Here is an 11,635-nt window from a genome sequence, read left to right on the forward strand (position 1 = left end):
ATATAATATCCCAGATGTGATCTGAGCACAGCAGAGCCCAAGATTCCACTGGCTTTCCAGTGGAAGTCACAACATGGACTTATATAATGAGTTTGCAATCCACTAAAACTCCTAGACTGTTTTTACACAAACTGCTATTTAATCATACCTGACTCATCCTGTACTTGGTTTTTGTTGTTGTTGTTGTTGTTGCTGTTTTTTGTGAGGGCAATTGGGGTTAAGGGACTTGCCCAGGGTCACACAGCTAGTAAGTGTTATGTGTCTCAGGCCAGATTTGAACTCAGGTCCTCCTGACTCCAGGGCCGGTGCTCTATCCACTGCACCACCTAGCTGCCCCCTCATCCTGTATTTGAAATTGATGTTTTTGAACCTGAGTGTAATGTTTTACTTTTTGGGGGGGAGGAAAGGTAGTGAGGAGAAGATCCAGATCCTGCTGATTTCATTGGTGAAAGAAACTCTGTTGGTCAAAAACTTCCTTCTGATAAAATTGTATATCAGCAACTGTGCTGCAATTTATACTCTTAAGAGAATTACCTATCAAGAAGTTAGAATACTTGCCCAGGGTCATACAACCAGTATGTTAAAAACATGACCCAGGTTGCCCTGACTTTGGGAGCAGCTTTGCTTGCACTATACCACAATGCTTTTCAAGGCTTTTCATTTTCCTTTATTAAATTTTATCTTATTAGATTCAACTCAATGTTCTGGCCTATCAAGACCTTTCTGAATACTATCATCCAAGGCTATAGCTATACCTGTCAACTTTGTGTCACAATGAAATGGGAGACCAGGGGAGGATATGGATAGTGGAGTGGTAAGACGAAGTAGATAATGATTAGAATACAAGGGGAGGTGGAAATGATTTTCACTCCTTGAATTTTTTTTGTCTTCTGACTTTTATTCTTCTTCCTATGTTATAGCTACTCTGCATGGTATCTAGCTTTATACTAGATTTTTTTTTTACTTTGGGCAATTTTCTCCTTCCTCATTCCATTTTGAACACTTCTTGATAAGATTTCAAGACCAAGAAGTAAATTCTCACTCTAGCTCTTGTTAGGTGGTCAGGAACTTTTTATTCTTACATTTTAAGCCATGTTCAGAAATCTAAATTCCACTTGGACATCTAACCACTTTTTCGGTGTCTGACATTCCTAACCAGTTGTTCATTTCCCAAACCAGTCTTTCTCTTCTGAAACCCTTGTTTTCAATTGGCAGGGATAATTATTTATAAACTACCTGTGCACATAAGGTCTTCAGTTTCTTGCTCAAGACTTCATGATTCTTAGCACTGTTTCCTAATTCCTTCTGGCAGTATCATTTGTGCATGTGAAATCACAAGAAATAAGTAGCAGCCATTAAGCTTCAGAAGTCTTAAGAGGTTCTTTGTCACATCCTGGTTACATTCTCAGAAGACATCAGACTTTGGGACTCAGAATCCCTTATTGAAGAGTCACCAACTACTACTACTACTACTTCTTTTCTTCCACTGACCCTTACTGGGCGATCTCTCACCTGCCAGTACCTGTGGATTCACATCATCATTCCTCGAAGGACAAGCAGATTCTTCTTCATCCTCAGAGAATCCTGATGCTTCTTCCTCAGAGATTCCTTATCTTTTCACGAAGATAAAACGGATGAAGTAGCCCAATGGGTCTTTTCTCCTTTTTTTTTCTTAAATAGTTCTACTGACCAAAAAAATTTAAGAACTATTGCAATCCAGCACTACTTATAAGATTACTCTCTTCTATGTCTAAAAGCAGATAGTTCTAAAAAAATGAATTATGCCAGGGGAAAAAAAAAGCAACAAGACCACATATCAACTGCCCAATTTTTAAAGGAAGATAATAGAGGCTGGAGAATACCCCTATTAAAAGGGAGGAGAAAAGAGATATAAATGGAGATTAATAGGGGAATTCCCTTCAACTCTGGGACACAAGTGGATTTACTCCATAAATCAAACAGATAGCAAAAATATATAGGACATAACTGTTGTAAATCATTTGCTTTGGTCCATAATGGCCAAGTTTTACTTATTTTTGCATGTTTAGCTTGGTAACTGGGTTACATTTTAACAACTAGCATCATTGAAGAAAACTTTCACCGAAGAAACATGATTTGCTGTCATAGGGAAAAGGGAAAGCAAGATGACTAATGGATTCAAAAGAAAGAAAGAAAATGTTTCAAACCATGGGGTCAGTATACCAAAAAGTCTGGTATAAATTCAAAGAGTATTTTTTTTTTTTTTTAAAGTTGTATGCCCCAAAGCATTAACTCATAAGAAAAGACAGGAGACAACACCTCAAATACAAGAGAGCTCCACCAGGGTTACACATTGCACCAGTTTTCAGACTTTTTCAATATACCAATCAGTTGTGATGACTGTTTTTTCTTCCTCTTTAAAAAACAGTTATGTGGGTTGACTCTCTGAGAAGGGACAGGGATATCATGAGCAACCAGGATGACATAAAAAACAGAAGACATCAATAAAAAACTTTTTCTTAAAGTAGTATGCCAGAATTCTGACTCACTAGATTCTGTTATACCAGGAGAAAATAACTTCTGAATCTCAAAATGTAGGATGGGAAAGAGGGAAGAAGAAAAAGGAAGGGTTAAGAGTAAGATGATACCTTGGGCATACTGAAAAGGTACAAGTCATTGCAGTAAGTATTCATTATATGCAAGGTACCATTAAAGCAGAAAATGGGTCACAACAACAATGCTGTTCAGATTTTCAAAAAAGGAATAGGATAGAATTTTCAAAGTACAGGACAGTGAGCTTGACTTAATTCTTGGAAAAATTCTAAAATATATTATTAAAGGAATATTCTGTGAAAATTTGGAGGGAAGCAGTAACTCTGGCTTTAATCAATACCAGAGTAACCTCATTTCCTCTTTCAACAAGGCCTGTTAGATTGATCCATCAGGAGAATGGAGTAGACAAAAGATAACAAGATTTCAGCAAAGTCTTTAGCATATTTTCCAATGCTATATGCCAGTTGAAATTATAGAAGTCTTAACTAATACAGTGAGATGAATTCAGAACTGACTAAATAATAGTATCCAAACAGGAGTCATTAATGGGTTGAAATCAAGTTGGAGGGAGGTGTGGAATACTCAGGTAATCTATCCTTTATAATGTGCTGTTTAGCAATTTTATCAATTGACTGCACAGCTAGCATGGAAGGCTGAGAAAGGCAAATAGCATTGAAGATAGAGAATTGGCTTTGGAGACAGAAAGATCTGGACTAAAATCCCATCTCTGACACATACTGGCTATGTGACCCTGAACAAGTCACTTAACCTCTAGGTGCAGATCTACATTTGGTAGAGGAAGTTCCTCACTGGAGACCCTACATTGATAAAAAGGTCCAGTGGATAAAAGGAAGGTTGTAGGTATAGTTCACAATGGATAACAGTATCAAAACACAAAAAGATATTTTAAAGCCTATAAAACAGGCTGAATTTAGTCACATGAAATTTAATAGTTCTATATTTGACTTCAATTGTTCTAACTTTCAAGACACATAAAGTGCTGATTAAAATGTATAAGAATATGAGCCATTTCCCAATTGATATATGGTCAAAGGATATAAAATGGTAGTTTTCAAAGGAAAAAATCCAAGCTCTCAAAAGCCATTTGAAAAAGTGCTACAAATCACTATTAAAAGAAATGCAAATTAAAGAGACTCTGAGTTTCCACTTCACATCTAACTGGAAAAATGACAAAAAAAGAAAAATTACAAAATATTGGAGAGATCACAAGTAAACAAGTAGTGATGCATTGCTGGCGGAGCTGTAAACTAGTCCAGCCATTCTGGAAATCAGTATGAAAGAATGCACCAAAAGTCACTAATCTGTGCATATCCTTTAACCCAGTGATACAGCTTCTAGGCTTATATACCAAAAAGATTAAAGAAAAAAGGGGTGGGGAAGGGAAACTCTATAAAAATATTTATAGCAGCTCTTTTTGTACTGGAGAAGTAATGGAGACTAATGGAGTGCTCATAAATTATGTAACTATTAAGCAAATTATGGTATATGAAACCTGGGAAGATTTGTATGAACTGATGCAGAAGAAAGTGTGTGGAAATCAGAACAATTTATACAACAGCAACAACAGCAATGTAAAAGAAAAACAACTTTGAAAGACTTAAGAACTTGCCTGGCACAGAAGTTAGGGACCCAAGTTGCAGAATGAGATACATAGTTTTGGGCATGGCCAATTTAGGAATTTGTATTGCCTGATTATGCCTATTTGTTCAAGGGTTTTCTTTTTCTTTTTTTCCGGGGGAAAGGAGGGCATAAGAGGGAAAGAAAATAAATGTTTATTCGTTGAAAAAAAAATTTTAAGTAGCCATAAAAAAAAAATCAGTTTCACAAATACAGGACAGGCCAGAGCTAAGAAATAACTGCAGATTTTAGTGAAGTGCTAACTTAATATGAGTCAACAGTATGACACAGCAGCCAAAAAAGCTATTTTAGTTTTGAGCTGCATTAGAAGAGGCATTGTGTTCACAACTCGGGAGATGATAGTCTCGATAATCTTGTTGTACAGAGCCCTTATCAGACCACTACTAAAGTAATATGTCCATTTCTAGGTATCATATTTAGGACACTAACAAACTGGAGAGCCTACACAGTAGGTTACACCATACAGTTTCCTGCACTCAAAGTAAGATTTAGAAGAATAGGAGAATGGCTCACTAGCAACAGCTATTGAAAAGCAAGGTTTGGACAGGGATCACAATGGGACCAACTGCAACATGCAAATTACCTTTTGCTGATGGCATAGACTAAGAAATCAGAAGTAACACCACACAAAAAAGACAAAAAAGGGAGAGGGGCTTCAAATAATCTATATTGACCTGAGAAGTTAACTGGATGGGATAATACAAAATGACAAATACAAACAGAGGCAACATGATAGTATCTTCTGAAATTCAAGTGATGCAGCTTCTAAGCTTATAAGAATCTTTCATTTGAATGCATGAAGTATATAGTGTCTACTACTGTCACTTTCAATACTATTCTGTATCAGCTGGGTTAAAAAGGGGTTGCAATAACAATGTCATTCTGACCCATTTTCTACTTTAATTCATCTTGAAGGCTTTCTTTAGTTTTAACATAGAAGATTTAGGTCAAGAACAAAACAGAATTTGCTAGAGTGCTTTCAAATTGCTTAATATTTTGAGAAACTGATATACTCAGGAAAATAGTATTAAAAATTTTCATTTATAGTCCTTTTAATAATTTTCTCCAAACATGAAGAATATTATTTTAAAAAACCAATTACTGTCTCAGTTTCAATTACTTGCTTTTTCTGGAGTACCTAGACATGTAAAAAAAATGCATATTTATAGCCTAATTCTAGGCAATTAACTGTATAATATTCTTCTTGTCCTGAAAATGCCCTTCAACTTTTTTTCTATTTAGTACTGTATTTTAGAACAGAACCTTGTTTCAAGGTGCTGTGAGTTTGTGAAAAATGACAGAGCACACAATTATAATACAGTATTTTTCAGGACCCAGGTACAAAAGATACGTATCGCATACTTGTTGTTCAGTTGTTTCAGTTGTGTCCAACTCTTTGTGACCCCATTTGAGATTTTCTTGTCAAAGATACTGGAGTGGTTTGCCATTTCTTTCTCCAGCTCATTTTACAATGAGGAAACTGAGGCAAACTGGATTAAATGACTTGCCCAGGATCACACAGCTACTAAGTATCTGATTTTTTCTGGATATGAAAGCATTTAAGATGGGGAGGTGTGGGGTAGGAGCGTACAAGGTATGTTCAGAGGACAGCAACAGCAGTATAGTAGTAATCCAGTTTCCCTCTGTCAAAGAGCTATAGATGACAGTAAAGTTAAAAACATGGTCTCTAAAACTATAAAGATGGGGGAGGGGAGCAAAGGAGGTATTTAAAATTATGAAGTGTCTTGAATACTAGGCAAGAGTCCAAATTTTATTCTGTAGATTTTAACTTCTGAGAGGAGTGACAAGACCAAATCCATGTAAGGAATATATTAGTTTGGCAGTGCCAGGGCAGGACTGGGGGTGGGGTGAGAGGGGGGAGGTTTGCAGGAATTATAACCGAAGACAGGAATGAATACTAGAAGGCTATGCTACAATAACTCAGATAGGTAGTCAGGAGGATCTGTGGTAGAAGCGCAGCAGTGGGAAGGACAGAACAGAAAGATAACAGGCTAAGTATATGAGGAGAGGAACAGTGAAGAGTCAAAGATAACAGCAAAGTCTCAAACAGGAGAATGGAAAAATAGTGACTGATGCCAAACAGAATGGTTACAAAAAAAAAAACAGTGAAACTGATTCAACATGTGTCTTAAGTGTGACATAACAGGAAAAAAAATGCTATGTGATATTAGGCTGCATTATAGACACACTGTCCAGAATTCAAGAGGTTAACAGTACCTTTATACTCTGGCCTCACCAGACCACATCTGGCATACTGCATTCACCTCTGGTTGCCATATTTTTAGGAAGGTAAAGCTAGAGCATATTTTAAGAAAAATAACCAGAACACAACTAGGACATGAAACCATGCCATATGAGAGTTGTTGGAAGGAACTAGGGATGTTTAGCCTGAGGAAAAAAACAAAAACAAAAAACTTAGCCAACTAGATGGCTATCTTCAAGTATCTGGAGAGAAATACAATCTGGAAGGATTAGTCTTGTTTTGCTAGTCTTAGGGACAGAACTCAAATCAATGGGTAGAAGTTGATAAGGTCTTGGCCTTTTGAGCTACAATGGACCTAAAAGTCATCTAGTTCAAACTCCTTCTTTTACAGATGGGAAAAATGAAGGCCAAAATGGTGAAGTGACTTTTCCAAGGTCACACATATAATAAACAGCAGAGCTAAGATTTCAATTCAGATTCTCTGTCTCTAAGTAACTCTTTCTACTCTACCCTGCTACTTCCTATTTGCAAGAAGATAAATATTGGCTGTATTTAGTCAAGTCAAGAAGTATTTATTAAGCATCTACTATGTGCCAGCCACTGAGGCTACAAAGAAAATGGCAAAAACCCTGTTCTCAGTGAGCTCATAGTCTAATGGAGGAGATAACAAGCAAACTACTTTGTATAGACAAGATATCAGAATAAAGGCAAACTGTTAATCAATTAAAAAGTCCTATACCCAGAATTACAACCTAAAGAATGCAAATGGTTATTTTAGAGGCCAGAGTTAATAGCCAACTGAAATCTATTGCTTTAGTAGCAAAAGTGTAGTCTTTCTTACAATCTTTTACTGTATGGGAAAGGGAGGTAGCAAATGTACTAAGACCCACCACTCTTCTTTTTATGGTCATCTACATACATAAACTAGGGAACAACTTTCTAAGTTGTTCTGAAGCACAGGACATCTTTTTTTTTTGTTTCGTTTTGGTTTTTTAGTGAGGCAATTGAGGTTAAATGCTTTACCCAGAATCACACAGCTAGGAAGTATTATGTGTCTTAGGCTGGATTTGAACTCAGGTCCTCCTGACTCCAGGGCCAGTGCTCTACCCACTTTGCCACCTAGCTGCCCTCACAAGCACGGGACATCTTCAAGCATAGGCTGGACAATAATTTATTGGGAATGGTATAGAAGTCATTCCTGTCAAAGCATGAGTTAGACTAGATGACTGAGAGATTTATAAAAGGGGAAAAAAAGTAAACATCTGGGTTATGGGTATGTTGAGTCAACAACAGTCATATAGCATATAATTAAGCTTTTAGTTTTTTTAATATGCTTTTGCCAAGTAAATGCAATATATTAATCTACCATCTATTTACCTACAATATTGGATCATCTTCAAAGTTAATTATTTAGCCTATTTGCACATAAATCTGTACTTTATAAAGTTATAGATGCTTCAGGGACATCCACCTGTCTGCATTTAGGTCAATGAACTACTTATTTCCCATTTTTGGTCAAGTTGAGAAGAACATATTTGAAGAGAGGGAGTGGGACAGAAGAGAAATAGAAAATAAAAGTCAATCAAGACTTTTTACAGAGCAACAAAAATCAAGCCTCTGCAGTTGTACTTGTTAAGTGCCAAGTTACCATCTTTTCTAATTACGGATGCTCCAACACAATACTTTTGTATATAACTGTTCTACGTTCCTAAATATTGTAAGGAATCAGAGCCTTTGGATTTGAACTAAAATCAAACAAAACACAAGCTACAGGTTTTGCTGTAGGAGGAGTCACTGGGCTAAATTGTAACAATTGCCCAAAACTATCAGCAACAGTATACAAGACTGCCAAAAGGAACAGCCCTATGATTTCATTGGTAGATGGAACTCCCAGATGTAGCAACTAATTTTATTAATGAATGCGCAAAACTTGTCTTTTGAAAGTTGCCTAAAGCAGAGGTGTCAAGCTCAGGGCCAGCAAAATTCCAGAGGCCTTTGCTACTGGAACCAGATTAAAACGCCATTTGAAATGTTCAACAAAACAAAAATATGACAGAGATAGTTAATTTGTGGTTTTCTGATTCTACATGCAGTGCATGGATGTTTCTATTTTGAGTCTGACACCATTGGCCTAGACAACGAAAGGTAAACTTACCATGGTCACAGAATTGTTAGGGGGTTAACTCAGGTCTCTCTGGTTACAAGATCAGCTTTCTAACCATTAACACCATGCTTCCTCTCAAATGGGAAGTGTTCATTTTAATATTTATTTGTAGCATGAACTATGTCTGAACAATATCTTTTGTTTTGACTAATGACATTCAACTCCCACCTCAATATACTCCCGCTTTGACTCTAACTCGAATTCTGGGCAAGTTAATCTCTCAGTGTCCTAGGCAACTCTCAAAGACAAAAGCTTTGCAAAAGAAAGGTTACCGACCGACGTGCACTGGTTACCCAACTAAAAATTCTAGATACCAGTGAAATTTCAGGACTGGTACCAGTCCCTAGTCTCTGGCTAATGTTAAAATCAGTGTGTACTTCCAAAGCGAGAAGGAAAGAATAGAAATATAACTCAGACACATCTGGATGGCAGGTTGAAGTCCAGGTAAAGACACCAAAAGGATAACCCACACAAAGAAAACTAGTTGATTGTATTTTAATGAACTTTAATGGACAACAGAAAGTGTCAATTTCACAAAGTAAACAAGAACCAAAGTAAAAATTTGGGCCCTCCCAACTGAAAGCATATTAAATAACGTAAATAAAGCATATTAAGTCTTTCGTCATTTTCCTTACTTTGGAAATATTCCTCACAGCTTGTTTCCCAGTCCAGCGTAACTGAAACAAAACTAAAGGAGGGCGACAACCAGGTTATTCTCATCATTAGCTCATTTCCGCTTCAGCGGCCCGTCCTCCCCCTGCCACCCTAGCCGCCAAATCTCGTGCCTTTCCCAGAAACATACGGACAATAACGTGCGTGGGCAGGCTTCCCGAGGCAGTCTGTGTTGACATCCTTAACGCCACTCATTCCAAACTCCACGTTCGAGGACCCTCCCCCGCCAGCGCGCCCCACTTCTGAACCCTGGACGGGAGTCACCCGGCGCGAGCAACAACAACCACCACTGGGGCACGGCGGAGCGCCCGGGCGGGGTCAGCCACACGCCTCCCGGCGCACCTGATGGACCTGTTTTCGCGGGGGGGGCCGAGAAAAGGGGGGGCTGACCGGAGCGACCCCCTCCCTCCTCCCGCTCTGGGTTCTCAGCAGGCGGGGTCGGCCCCGCGGGGCGTCCGGGCCTCCCCTCCCCCAGACCTCGGCCAGCCGGACCCTCCCACTCGGGGGTCGAGGAAGGGTGAGGGCGGGGGGCGGCCCGGACGCCGTGGCTCCGTTACCTGGTGCTGGTGGCGGCTTCCCTCACACGCCACCCCCGGCTCTGGAAGTGGCGGCGGCGGCTACTCCCGCTGCTCTCACGTCAGGCCCGCCGGGGCCCCCTCTCCGCACACCGGCCGCCGCGGCCCCTCGCGCTCCACCCGCATCCGAGCCCGAGGTTCTGGCGCGGCTGCCCAGGCTGCTCCGCCTCTCCGGCCCCCGGGGCCTCCCCACAACCTCTCCGCACCCCTCCCTCCGAAGGAGCCCTGGGCTTTGATCACGCCCACTCCTAGTCTCCCTGCCCGAGCCCCGAAAGTCCCCGTCAGAACGCCGCGGCCACAGCCGAGCTTCCCTGCCCTTTCTGTGCCTCTCGGCCGCCCTGACACTCAGTCCAAAATGGCGCCCGCCGCTGCGGCCGCGCGCACCGACTCTCCCCACCCCCACTCCCGAGCACTGGCAGGCGGGCAGGCGCGCACTCGCCACGGGAGGCCAAGGAGCCCTGGAGCCGAAGCTGTCAGTCGGAGGAAAACTAGCGGCCCCGCCCCCAGGCCTGGAGCATGCGCCATGGCGGGCCCCGCTCTGCTCCGAGCTCCCTCCCTCCAGATTACTGGGGGTTGGACGTGTTTATTGCTTTTAATTTTCAAAGGGAAGGGGAGGGGCCAGCGAGAATCCTGCAGTTTTTTTACCTTTGAAAGTGTAGGTGGATGCAGGCAGAAAGGAAGGTGCCCATGGCGGGGGTGGGAGGTGAGGGTGGGGACCCAGCATTAGCCAGACTCAGGCCAAGGGCAATTAAGTGAACTCAAGGCACGGATAACTTGGGGGGTGTCATTGTAAAGAAGAGGCTCTGTCCTGGGCCCTGGTGTCTGTTCTCTCTACCGTATTTGCCTCTGCCTCTGTCTTTCAAATGTGCAAAGACAGATAAAAATACTGATGAGGTGACTATCTAAAAGAGGAACACCTGGATTAGCCACTTTGTAAAGAAAGGCTAGCAGTAATTATTCCCAAATTCACCTATTTTTTAAGTTTTAAGTTTGCTTCTAGAATTTCCTTAAAGATTGGAAAAAATAGCAGAATCCTGGCAGAAACACGTACTAACAAACACAGGGACGTGACCTGAAACATCTGTAAGAAGTTTGGGGAAATGCTGGAACAAGATCACACTAAAAATAACCCTCAGGAAATTGCAATGAGTATCTGTGTAGAAGAATGGAGGCTCAGAGATTTAGTGATTTGTCAACAGTGATAAGTGTTTGACCCAGCAAGGGGTGGGGAACCTGTGGCCTGTGGCCTTCTAGGTCCTTGAGCGCTGCCTTTTGACTGAGTCCAAATTTTACGGAAACAAATCCTTTTATTAAGGGCCCATGTGGGATGCCACTCAAATTAAAAAACACAGAGGTATCCAAGGAGAAACAGAAAGTTAATAATTTATTATTATTATTTCAAATCTCAAGATTTGGGTGTCCCTCCACCAGGATGCTCTGATGAGGGGAGACCCTGATGGGTAAAGTCCCCCTCCCAACAACTGGCCAATGTTTTGGCTCCCAATCTACAGAAACAGAAAACATAACATAGAGAATATACATTTCTGTATTTAGCCCCTTAGTTTACTGAAGTGTTACCAAAGAAACAATTAAAAATGTGCAGTCAAGCTAGACACTGTGCTGTTGTGGCAAGGTTACCACTGTAACCAGAATATAGCAACAGGTGTAACAACATGATGGGAGTGGGGTTCCCAACTGTAACCACTGAGATATATTGCACTGTATAGCCAGGTCACCATGACTGGAATATAGCAACAAGATACTGGAGGGGCTTCAGGAGTTTCAGGCTTGGCAAACTTTAACTGCTGA

The 11,635-nt window shown here is 40.7% G+C and overlaps 1 protein-coding gene across 12 annotated transcripts in view; it reads right to left on the reverse strand.

Moving 5' to 3' along the window:
* The window catches only part of FBXL3 (F-box and leucine rich repeat protein 3), a 37,099-nt gene extending 27,200 nt beyond the window's left edge, over positions 1 to 9,899 (reverse strand). The window contains exons 1-3 of one of the 12 annotated variants that reach the window (XM_020973257.2): positions 9,809 to 9,898; positions 9,215 to 9,267; positions 1,513 to 1,613 (exon numbers count right to left, since the gene is read on the reverse strand). The gene's annotated coding sequence lies outside the window, so the exon portion shown is untranslated. Of the gene's footprint in view, positions 1 to 1,512; positions 1,686 to 9,214; positions 9,268 to 9,381; positions 9,472 to 9,808 lie in introns of those variants that run through there. The other 11 variants (XM_020973256.2, XM_020973254.2, XM_020973258.2 and 8 more) reach the window with 11 other exon arrangements.
* Between the last annotated feature and the right edge of the window lie 1,736 nt (positions 9,900 to 11,635).

This window comes from Phascolarctos cinereus, unplaced genomic scaffold (genome assembly GCF_003287225.1).
Source record: "Phascolarctos cinereus isolate Bilbo 61053 unplaced genomic scaffold, phaCin_HiC Scaffold_7;HRSCAF=346, whole genome shotgun sequence".
Classification (NCBI taxonomy): domain Eukaryota; kingdom Metazoa; phylum Chordata; class Mammalia; order Diprotodontia; family Phascolarctidae; genus Phascolarctos; species Phascolarctos cinereus.